The 11,678-nt window shown below is 49.8% G+C and overlaps 1 protein-coding gene across 3 annotated transcripts in view; it reads right to left on the reverse strand.

Annotated features, from left to right (window-relative positions):
* Positions 1-8,652, reverse strand: part of AHNAK (AHNAK nucleoprotein) — a 71,417-nt gene extending 62,765 nt beyond the window's left edge. For 2 of the 3 annotated variants that reach the window (XM_056852484.1, XM_056852485.1), the window contains exon 1: positions 8,488-8,651. The gene's annotated coding sequence lies outside the window, so the exon portion shown is untranslated. Of the gene's footprint in view, positions 1-8,487 lie in introns of all 3 variants that reach the window. The other variant, XM_056852486.1, reaches the window with a different exon arrangement.
* Between the last annotated feature and the right edge of the window lie 3,026 nt (positions 8,653-11,678).

Below are 11,678 nucleotides of genomic sequence, written 5' to 3' on the forward strand. Positions count from 1 at the left end.
TTCCAGTCTGGGGGTGGGGAGACTCCTGTATTCTGCATCTTGAATCCATGGCGCAGATTTTGTGCATTTTCTCATTATTCTGGGCCCAGCAACGTCAGCCATACTATCTCAGGTTCATACTCCTGTTCATCTTCTAACGTGATTTATGCCATCACATGCCAGCAATGCCCTTCCACCCTCTACACTGGACAGACAGGTCAGCCCCTGCGGCAAAGATGGAATGGACATAAGTCTGACATCACAAACCACAAGATTCAGAAACCAGTGGGGGGACATTTTAACCTTCCAGGACATTAGGTCGCTGATTTAAGAGTAGCAGTTCTCTTACAAAGGGATTTCAAAGGGAGATTAGAGAGACTGCTGAATTACAACTAATAATGAAGCTGAAGACTATGCATTCCTGTCTCATTACCAATGCTGATTTCTCCACGCCCTCTACCCCTCTGCATATCACACCTAATCCAATCATGCCTGCTAATCTATTTCACTTGCTTTTGACATTTAAATTGCCATTGTATGTCTAATTCAGTCATCTCTACTTAAGGATAGATGGACTCACATTCTAGCTGTATCTGAAGAAGAGAGCTGTGGTTCACGAAAGCTAAGAAATTTTGTTAGTCTTTAAGGTGCTACTGGACTCCTGCTCTTTTCTACTCATTATCCTGCCTTGTTACAGGGAAAGGCACCCATCCCCTGACCATGGGAAATCCTATCCAGGAACCCCCTCCAAGCTTCTGTGATTTCAAGTGGCATCACCCCAACACTTTCAAACGTATCTTTGTAGCCATAAGAACTAGAAATGTTTTAGATTTGAAAGCGAGGATTCCCTAGTAACTTAATTCTGCACCCAGTGCTATTCCGTGCCCTTTCCCCCTCCCCTCAAAACTTGCACAGAGGCCTGATTATGCCTCTGCAATTCCTAAAAGACTTATGTGTGTGTGTAAAGTGCCGCCAAGTCTCAGCCGTCTTATGGCGACCCCTTTTTGGGGTTTTCATGGCAAGAGACTAACAGAGGTGGTTTGCCAGTGCCTTCCTCTGCACAGCAACCATGGTATTCCTTGGTGGTCTCCCATCCAAATACGGGGCCGACCCTGCTTAGCTTCTGAGATCTGACGAGATCGGGCTAGCCTGGGCCATCCAAGACTTATAGGCAGGCCAAAAGTCATGCACACAAGCACATTTGGTGTCCGGTCTTGTTCTCACTGAGATGGTAAACTTGTTCCTAGGCTGTACCACTTTGGACTGCAGGTGGAGGCTCCTAGGATCAATTTTAAAGCCCTGGACATGGTCCCCTAACCCTCTTAAGTGCATGTAAGTAAACTGAACGCATATTCTTCCTCCATTTGCCTCCTCATCCCTTCCCTCTGTATCTAGTTTTACATAGCAAGCTCCTTGGGGCAGGAATCTGTCTTCTTGTACTCTACGAAGCACCATGCACAACGATGGCCCTATATAAAACAACCAACTTGCCTTGCCAAATGCGCCTTACCAAACTCGTCTAGAACCCATCCTCCTGACATGCTAGCCTTCTCGGTGCATGGAATTTATTTTGGTATGGAGTACTATTCCATTGTACGATCCCATACCTGCAGTCTGAAGTGATAAGGCCTACATCCAGATTGACCATCACACTGAGAAAACTTGCTTTGCCCACCAGCTTACCACACTGGCAAGAAACACACAAACACATGAAGTTGCTTTATAGTGAGTCAGACTATTCATCTACTGTAGTACATGACTGGTAGCAGCTCTCCATGTTTTCAGGCAGAGGTCTTTCACATCACCTGAGCCTTTTAACTGGAGATGCCGGGGACTGAACCTGGGACCTTCTGCATGCTGAGCACATGCTCTCACAATGAGCCACAGCCCCTTCCCTAAGAATGGCAAAAATGTCAGGGTTGTTTATCTGCAAATAAAACACAGAAATATCTGCTTGCAGGGAGAATCTGGATTCATCTACAAAGTTACTTCTTTGTCACCTTGGTGCATGTACACATACAGGCACATAATGTGAGGTTCACAATCTCTCCACACCCTTCACAAACACGCCAGGTGTCACAGATCCACAAAGAGAAGGCTGCCACCTGTAATTATGGAGGTGAAGGGCTGGGAGGGAGGCTGAAACGCACACAGTGTAGACTTGAGAGGACAAGTCAGATGTATACTGCAATTCAGTGCAGGGCACGGCTGCAGCTGCAGAATTCTGCAGCCAGAAAGGCTCTGCTTCTAACTGTTAAACTAAAAGCAAGTTCCTAGTCCTTATGGCTGCAGATAGGCTTGAAAGTGGTTTGCCCATAAAATTTCAGAAAACCGAACAGTTGCTAAATAAGATTTCCAGTGAGAGGCCAGCGTCCTTACACTCCCTGCTCACTCACGACCAGCAAAATCAGAATGATGAAAACGAGCAAAAATGGTAGAAGTGTGCAAATAAGGATGTATGGAAATTAAGTCAATTTACATAGTTAACACAAGGGACAGAATTCCACTTTCCATGCCATGGATTTTTAATTTTTTTAGAACTTAGTGCCCACCACGTTGGCTGCTCCAGAGCTCTGGCCCTCTCCTTAAATTCCCCTCTCTTCCTTCAATCATCTGTCAGACCATTTTTTCCCTATCTTCAGCATCCTCTGGGCTCATTCAGAGCCACCCCCATTTATTGTCAACCATAATGCAACGTGACAAGCAAAAAAGCCCTCTCCAAACCCAGAAAAATCTTGGACCGGAACCCTGGAAGAATCAAGGCTCTGCCATGCTTTCCGAAGCACATTTCCTTTAGGAATGCAAACTAGCTCCCGTCTCACGTGTGCCAACCTCGTGCTTCCCTTTGGGAAGAGAGCAGAATGGAAGGATCTCAGCCTACCAAGGTTTCAACGGTAGCCCAAACACCTTGAGAAGCTGTGGAGAAAAAAATCTCCAAATTGTGACATTCAGGATTCTTCCTGCCGAAAGCCAACGCCCTTCCAGAAAATGGAAAGCCCGGAGACCTGAACAAGAAGTCTAGGAACCTGACATGCACACTCCCCAAACGCACACCATTTCTGAAATAATTTCACCGCAGGTTTCTAGAAATACTTGAGGAAAAGGTCTTCTTATTTGAACGCAATCGAATGTAACCTCTCTCTTTCTGTCTAGCTGTTGCTCCATTTTTGCCCTCAACGAATCCCTGTTGCAAAGGGACAGACGGCAAGGGGCGCAACAACTGAAAGACAAATTAACGTGCCGTGCTTTGGAAATCAGGCCGGTCGGATAGAACACACTTCAGGCAATGCAACAGGGGCCTTGTAGGCCAAGGTGCCACGGCTGAGAGAAGGAAGGGAGAACGTTTCCTTCTTTCTGGCTAGGCAGGGAACATCATGGGGAAGAGGGCACGGATGAGGAAGAAAGAAGCAAACGCAGGTTCAGCTAGGACCAACTTCAGGTTTCTGTGGTAAATTGAATTGACCTCAAAGTTTGTCCTTCCAGTTGCCTTGTGCTTCAAAGGCCTTGTTCTGAGGTGAACCTGTGTTTGAGCTGTACCGCATCAGACTTTGCGAAGCACAAAATAATTGAATATGCCTCCATTTAAAAATAATAATAATTCCACACTTAGAAAACACACAAAACTGACAGAAAGGCTAGGAAAGGTAGAGAATTTTTTGTATGAAACAGCATCCAGTCACACGGGACTGCCATCAGTGGTCTGAAAATGAATGCACCATTGTCTGTGAAAACTAAGCCTAGAAACTTAAAATGCATCTGCAGGGAGAGAGTTATCTGTCAGCAAAGTTAAGCAGCCCTCCTGTTGCTAGTCTAAGTGAACCTCTCCCGTCCCCATCGACTTTGAGGCCAGGCCCATGTGGCCAACCACCGCCCATATGGCCTACCCCCTGGCGCCAACTGCCATCTTAAAATGGAGGACACAAAGTTCTCTGTCCTTTTGTCATAACTTCGCCGCTTTGTCCAATGTCCTCTTTCGCAACCCGGTTCGTCGGCCTGCGAGTCGCCTCCAAGCCAAGGGGCCAACCATCTCGAGCACAGAGCCGACTAATTTGAAAAGAAGCGTTTCCCGCACCCTTCCAAATCCCCTTTCCAACCCCATCAATTCCAAAGGGGGCTTTAGCAAAAAGCCCAGCAACTTCTGCGCCAGCCAGCCAGCCAGCCAGCCAGCCTGGGCTGCCTGCCACAGGGGGGGGAAAAAAGAGAAGTTAATCTTTGGTGTCAACTAAATTCAAATAAAAAGTTTTGTGGCTGTGTTCAGAGCCCTGAACAAGTTCCCTCGCCTAAGGGAGAGGGAGATGGCTTTGGAGAGCAGATGGGAGCTGTTGCCTCACCAAGCTAAGTCGGCTTGCAGCTTCCCAAAGCGAGATGGCGGTGCCACACCCAAAAAAACCCAAAACCCCATGACCAAGAGGAGCTGCAACCAGGCAAGGGTGGAATCGACTCCACAAAGTTACAGAACCAGTACGCTCTGGCCTGCCCTGCCTCAAAGAAGACGCCACTACCCTCTCCTCTGCACTGAATTCATTTCTCTCCCAGCAAATGAAGGAGAGCTGGAAGCTTTTGGGGAAGGAAAAGTGGTTGTGGACCACAAGTTCCTAGATCTTATGACTGCAGATAGGCCTGCAGATAGGCATCTTGCTGGAAATATTCCCGGAACATGGGGTGGAATTAATCTCTCAGAGGGCATTTCCCCGCCCCCCCTCTCACAGCACAGAGTTTCCAAAGAAAAGGGGCTCTTCCCCAACCCCATTCCCAATCAGGCATTTACACCAACCAGGGAGCCTCATCCATTGCAGAGGTGGAGACCACGTGGCCAAGAGGGTATCATTTCGAGGTGTTAAAAGAGCCATAAAGCAGAGGAAATTGAATGAGGGGCACAAAGTCGTCCCCCCCGCCCCGCCCAGCAAGGAACCAACGCAAAGGAAAGCGCTCACTATCTTTCTAAAAATGCAAACCCAGAAAGCCCCAAGGAAGAGTTATCCTGAGCTCTGCAAGGCATTCAAAACTATCCCACCTTCTTCACAACCCCCTGGACCAGACCCTCCTCAAGACACCATAAATCCTTGTTTGCAGAGAAAACACTGGCCACGTTGCTTCAGAGGGAATGGTGGGAAATGCCCCTAAACCCGCAGTGCCAAATGTCAGACCCTCTTGAGGCCCCCTAAAGTCCATAACTCCCCCCCACACCTCAATACAATATATTCGCTACCACTCCAATGGCCCATAGCAGACAATCCGCATCAGAACTTTGCACATGCTCCCGGATCTACCCCACACAGATCCAAGAGCCCGCCAGTCCTACGCCATGCCACGCCACGGGGCTTTCCCGACAGGCACCCCAAACCACTCCCTAGAGCAGTGGTTCCCAAACTTTTCGGGCCACCGCCCCCTTGGTTCCACAAACTCAAACCCAGCGCCCCCTACCTATCTTATAAAAAGCATTATTCAAAACAGGGGTTTGCATGACTCACTAAAGAGAATAACAATAAAATTTCAAAACAGTAACAATTAATTGCACATCTATTGAAAACCAAATTTAAACTTTTTAGTTGAAATTTATTCAACAGAACTGATGAGCCAGTGTTACCGGCTTTTCAAAGTCTGGAAAAAAAAATTCTGATAGTTTCCACCCAATTGGCCAGCATGGTGCCATATAGAATCATAGAGTTGGAAGGGACCACCGGGGTCATCTAGTCCAACCCCCTGCACAATGCAGGAAACTCACAACTACCTCCCGCACCACACCCCCAGTGACCCCCTACTCCATGCCCAGAAGCTAGCTTGATCTATTGTAAATTAGTGAACAACACAGTTGAAGGGCCCCCACCTCTAGCGCCCCCCTGCTGCCCCCTTGCCTCTTAGTGCCCCCCTAGGTAATCCCCCTGCTCCCCAGGGGGTGCTACTGCCCACTTTGGGAACCACTTAGGGTTGCCAGGTCCCTCTTCGCCATCAGTGAGAGGTTTGGGGGGCGAAGCCTGAGGAGGGCGGGGTTTGGGGAGGGACTTCCATGCCATACAGTCCAATGGCCAGAGTGGCCATTTCCCTCCAGGTGAACCAATCTCTATTGGAATAGAAAAGGGCAAGAGTCCAGTAGCACCTTAAAGACTAACAGGAATATTTTCTGGTAGGGTATGAGCTTTCGTGAGCCACAGCTCACTTCTTCAGAAGAAGTGAGCTGTGGCTCACGAAAGCTCATACCCTACCAGAAAATATTCCTGTTAGTCTTTCAGGTGCTCCTGGACTCTGGCCCTTTTCCACTACTGCAGACAGACTAACACGGCGACCCACTGTGAATCTCTATTGGGCGGAGGTCAGCTGTAATAGCAGGAGATCTCCAGCTAGTACCTGGAGGTTGGCAACCCTAGAACCACTGCCTTAGCGGGACCGTCCACGCGGCATCCTGCACGGTGCTGCCACCCACCCCACCCCTTCCCAAAGGTGCAAGGGCATGCGGTGGCGGTGGGGGCTGATTTGCTCCAAGCCGATCGACAGCACCTTCGGGCGGGACCCCTCCCGGGTCCCTAGAGGCCTCCCCTCCCCTCCCCTCCCCTCCCTCCCAGCCAGGCCGACCGCCCAGCGCTGCTCCCATTTGCCAACTGCAAAGTCTGCTTCGCATTAGTCAGTCTTTCCAACCACCGCATTCCAGAGGCAGCTGGAGGGGGGCCAACTGGGGAGGGGGGGAGAGCTAGGGGGAGGGGAGGGGCTTCCCCACCCAGAGGGCCAGCCCTAGAGCGAGGCGGCTTCGGATTGTTCCCAGCCCCTTTCCCAAACTGGGGCGGAAAGAAAAAGAAAAAAAGGAGTGCAAAGTTGGAGCAAAGGGAGGAGGGGACGGGGGAGATGCCACTCCTGTTCCTGCCTGGATCCGAATTAAAGAAAGGGGGAGGGGGGGAAAGGGAGGGATGCCTGTTTCCCTAACCCGCCAGCGGTCCCTACACTCCTCGGCGGCAAAAGGTTCACACTCCTTCTAAGGCAGTGGTTCTCAACCTTTTTTTTTTCCTTACTCCATTACCCCCTTTCACCATTGTTCAGGATATAATTCCCCCCTTCCCAAGATAGTCTAACTCAAAAAAACAAACTACAATTTTACAGATTGTACATCATCTACAGGACATCATGCTTTGCTGAATAGTGGTCCCAGTTCCCCCCTTGGAACCCTAAAATTCCCCCCGGGGGGACTTCCCCCCCTTGTTGAGAACCCCTGGAGTCACTCTGGATTAACCGAGCAAGCGGAGGGTCTTCGAAATGCAAGAACGTGCCATTCCCCTAGAAACATACCAGATCCCCCCTCAAGACGCATTTCCTCGCAGGCTGCAAAACCTCAATGCCATTTGCTCCAGTGTAATCCTACTGAATTTAAAAGGGTGTCCCCCCCCCCAAGAAAAAACCCCACAGGCAGAGAAGAAGGGGAAGGGTCGCTACCGCCACCAAGTCCATGCAAACATCAGCGCTGCCCTTCTCTCAATTATGCTTTCTGGGGTTTGCAAACTTGCTACCGCTGCGATTTTTTAAAAAGGGAGTAACTCCGGAATAAGCCACCGCCTAGCACGCATCCACGTCCACTTCTGCACGGTGCCATGTGCGTGCCTAATCCCTCCATGCAGACGCGCACACCCACCTCCTCAAAGCACTAAAAGCATACGCCGCTTCACAAGCCTACCCTCCAAAATAGAAAAAAAAAACAAAAACCAGCATGTAAACAAGCCCCTGGCACCCCATTCACACATGCAGCTTGAACACAGGTCGATCTCCACTCTAGCCGCAGCGCCACCCGCTATGCCAGGGGTTATTTCCCCTTTCCACACTCTGTATGAACCCCCCCACCCCTAATTCCTAGTTGCAAGAGGTGGGGGGGGGGGTCACACCCAGCACTCGCCTTGGGACAACTCAAATAAATGAGTGGCTTACAGCAAACTAAATAAACTAGGGAAACGCTTTCAAAAAAATGTGAGGGGGGGCACAGCCTTTCATCAGTGCCCCCTAGTTTAGGCAACTCTCGTGCTCAGCACCCAGCCGGCCAGCGAGCCCCCCCCCCCCCAGCTCCCAAACTTTCCATCAACTCTGCAGGAAAAAAAGTCCAGAGACTGCAGAAGTTCTGTCAACCCCATCAGCGCCCCGCCTCGTGTGCCAAGGGCGTTGCCCACTGTCAGATGCCAAGGGGGCTCAGCAAACAGAGACCGGGCGCAAAGGGACCCCTTTTCTGCAAGGGAAAACTTTAAAATACAGAGCTACATCGCTTGGAGCGTGGCGGTTTTGGCAACCCCCCCTTGCAAAAAGCGTTAAGAGAAACCTACACAATTAGGACATGAGATTCGGAGAGGGGAAAGGAGGGTTTAAGTAGAGCTCCCCACACCCACCAAGCCCTGGCAAAACTGTTCACCCACCACCCACATCCTCTAAAAAAGATGGACCCCCACCCCATGACAGATCCTTTGCCCACCCAGTCCATATCATTGATCGCATTTCTCTGGCCAGGGTGCCAGCCTCCCTCCCTTGCCCCTCAGCTGGTACCTGTGGGTCAGAGGCCTTCAGCTGCCCGGCACGGCCATGCCAGGCGACGTCCCGGTACTGCCTAGACCCCAATCTGGTCCGGGATTCCTGGAGGCGGTAGCTGAGCCCTGGCAAGCGGGCTCCCCTGATATCCCTGCAGCAGGAGCGCACAGAGTGGCCAGCTCCGGGCGCTGGGTTGGGCTCTTGTAACTCAGCCTGGGATGGGTGTGACTCTCTCCCCTTCCCAGGGCCAAGGAGGGGAGGGACCAAGCTAAGCAGACAGGCAGAGCCAGCCCTGAGCGAACTCACTGCCTCTCCAGAAAGCTCCAGCAAGCCTGTTGTGTCTCTCCTCGGGCAGCGCCAGCAGAGAGGGCCCTGGCCGCAGATGGGCCACCCTTTCCTACCCTCTCTAGGTTTCTAAAGTTTCTCACGACAGGGAACACTTTCTAGATCAACGGGGATCTATCTTTCAAAGGATGGCCTAGGGCAGGGCTTGCAGAGAATGGCAGGGTTCCTCGGATGCTTCCTGACGGCCCCTCAACCAAAAGTTGCGGTGGAGGGGCTTAAAAAATGAAGTCAGATGCTCCACCATGAAATATGTTCCTCTGCTGTGCTCAGCAGGAAGGGAATGTGGGTTATGTTGCAGGGCACACTCTTGGTCCACACAGGGCGAGGCCGAGGCCTAGAAGGCTAGGGGGTTGCCAGCTCTGGGTTGGGAAATACCTGGAGATTTTGGGGTAGGGTTGCCAACCTCCAGGTACTTAGCTAGAGAAGGTAAACACCAATACTATAGGGCTAGGCTGTATAAAGTAATAGTATGAGGCTCTCAATGCTTATCAAAATGCAGGATAACAAAAAAGTTATTAACTGAACTAAAATATAATTCATTTTGATACTATTGTAGCAAAGAGTTATAGCTACTTTGTTTCTCTGTCTCTATGTTTTGTATTGTCTTAGTTGTTACACTGTATAGAATTGTATAATTTTGGACACTCTGTACATATTCACCACATGTTTGTAACAAGTATAATATAGCATTTTGATAAGCATTGAGAGCCTCATACTATTGCTTTATTCAACCTCCAGGTACTAGCTGGAGATCTCCTGCTATTACAACTGATCTCCAGCTGATAGAGATCAGTTCCCCTGGAGAAAATTGCCACTTTGGCAATTGGACTCTATGGCATTGAAGTCCCTCTCCTCTCCAAACCCCGCCCTCCTCAGACTCCTCCCCAAAAACCTCCCACTTGGGACATGGCAACCCTATTTTGGGGGTGGAGCCTGGGGAGGGGAGGGACCTCAGCAGCATATAATGCCATAGAGTCCACTTTCCAAAGCACGAGGAACTGATTCAGGGGAACTGGTCTTAGTAGTCTGGAGATCAACTGGAATAGTAGGAGATCTCCAGGTTTCACCTGGAGGCTGGCAAACCTATAGAAGACCTAAACAATACCCAGCCTGCCAGGGAAGATCTGTGAAGCTCAAAGGATGCTGGGAGCATCCCAGAGGGCATGGCTTGGCCACTCTGCTTGCTTGAGCTGGACTGTTTCTCTCCACCTTGATTCTCCAACTGCAGAAGCCTTTTTTGGAGCATTGCCATGACGATGTTATCCATTCTTGCACTTTCTAGCTCCCCCCGCCCCCGGCTGCTTTGCTGCAGTCTTTCTGGGTTTGATATGATCTCTGTGGAAAGATCACCATCCGAGTATCTTCATGCACTGTGAGGATGGCGATTTTTTAACAACCTGCCTACATCAGCGCCGTTTTCATTGCATCAGGACTCTGTAGCGGTCATCACCCTGTGAACCACCAGAGATCATTTTCACGCCCTAAACAGTCTGGGACCTTTGTATTTGCCAGGACCGCCTCTTCCATTATACCCACCCCCGAAGTGAACACATGAACACATGAAGCCGCCTTATACTGAATCAGACCCTTGGTCCATCAAAGTCAGTATTGTCTCCTCAGACAGGCAGCGGCTCTCCAGGATCTCAGGCAGAGGTCTTTCACATCACCTACTTGCCTGGTGTCTTTAACTGGAGATAGCGGGGATTGAACATGGGACCTTCTGTATGCCAAGCAGATGCTCTACCACTAAGCCACAGCCCTTCCCTGTAGGAGCTTTGTGCTCTTCTTCTGACAATCTCCTGGTTATTCCTGGCCCAGAGACCATCCAGTTGTCCTCAACCAGGGCCACGGCTTTTTCCAGCCATGGACCCTGCCTGGTGGAACTCTCTTTCCAAGGAGACCCGGGCCCTAAGGGATCTTGTCCAGTTCCAAAGGGCATGTAAGACAGAGCTGACCTCCAGGCCTTTGGTTGAGGATAACAATGGGTTTACATCGATGGCATCCTATTGCCTGGAACGTTATGCATCCGTCCCTGCTTAATTCTTTTTCAGCCTCTCCCCCCTGCCCCAGCCTCCTCTTTTCTTGGTTTTATTCAGGCTGGGCTTGTCATTATTCCCCCATGCTGTCCGAAACACAAGTTGGATGTTTCAGTATAGAGGGCTGACAGATGTTAAAGCGCCATTATTTTAGAGTGTATTTTAGAGTTGTATTTTACTTGTGTTTCACATTTTGTTGTCTGTTGTTACTGAAGATTTGTTTTATTTTGGTTGTAAACCACCCTGCCTTGGGGAGGGGGAGGGTGGAATATAAATATATTATTGTTGTTGTTGTTGTTGTTATAAGAATAATAGGTAATTGCTAGTTCGCTGTGTGCTGAAGCAAGGAAAATGCAGAGGAAACTGCCCTGAGGACGGTCTGTCCCTGAATTCGTAGTGAAAGCAAGAGCTACACAGAGAATCGTTGCCATGCAGAAGTAGCTTCACCTGCCGGTTTGTAAGGCCTTACCATCAGTCGGTACCAATTACTGGTGGCAGCACACTGGAAGATAAAATGAGGGCTCTCTTCTGGGAAAGCCTGTCCACCATTATGCAACCCCCAGTAAGCTTCCAAGAAACCTCAGGCTTCCCCAACACGATTTGAAGAGCACACCTCTGTCTCATCTTTCCCCTCTCCTTCCTCCCTGTCATCTCCCCATTAGCAACATTTTGACTGTAAGTTCCTCAGGGCAGTGATCTCTTTTTTCTTTTCTGTTGCCACTCTGTAAAACCCACATACCGCAATGGTACTGCCGAAATTAATGATAAATTAAAGAGGAACGGAGCCTACTCAACCTACTCTCTGGGCCTTTCCACACCCCAATATCA

The sequence above is a fragment of the Euleptes europaea genome, chromosome 7 (genome assembly GCF_029931775.1).
Source record: "Euleptes europaea isolate rEulEur1 chromosome 7, rEulEur1.hap1, whole genome shotgun sequence".
Classification (NCBI taxonomy): domain Eukaryota; kingdom Metazoa; phylum Chordata; class Lepidosauria; order Squamata; family Sphaerodactylidae; genus Euleptes; species Euleptes europaea.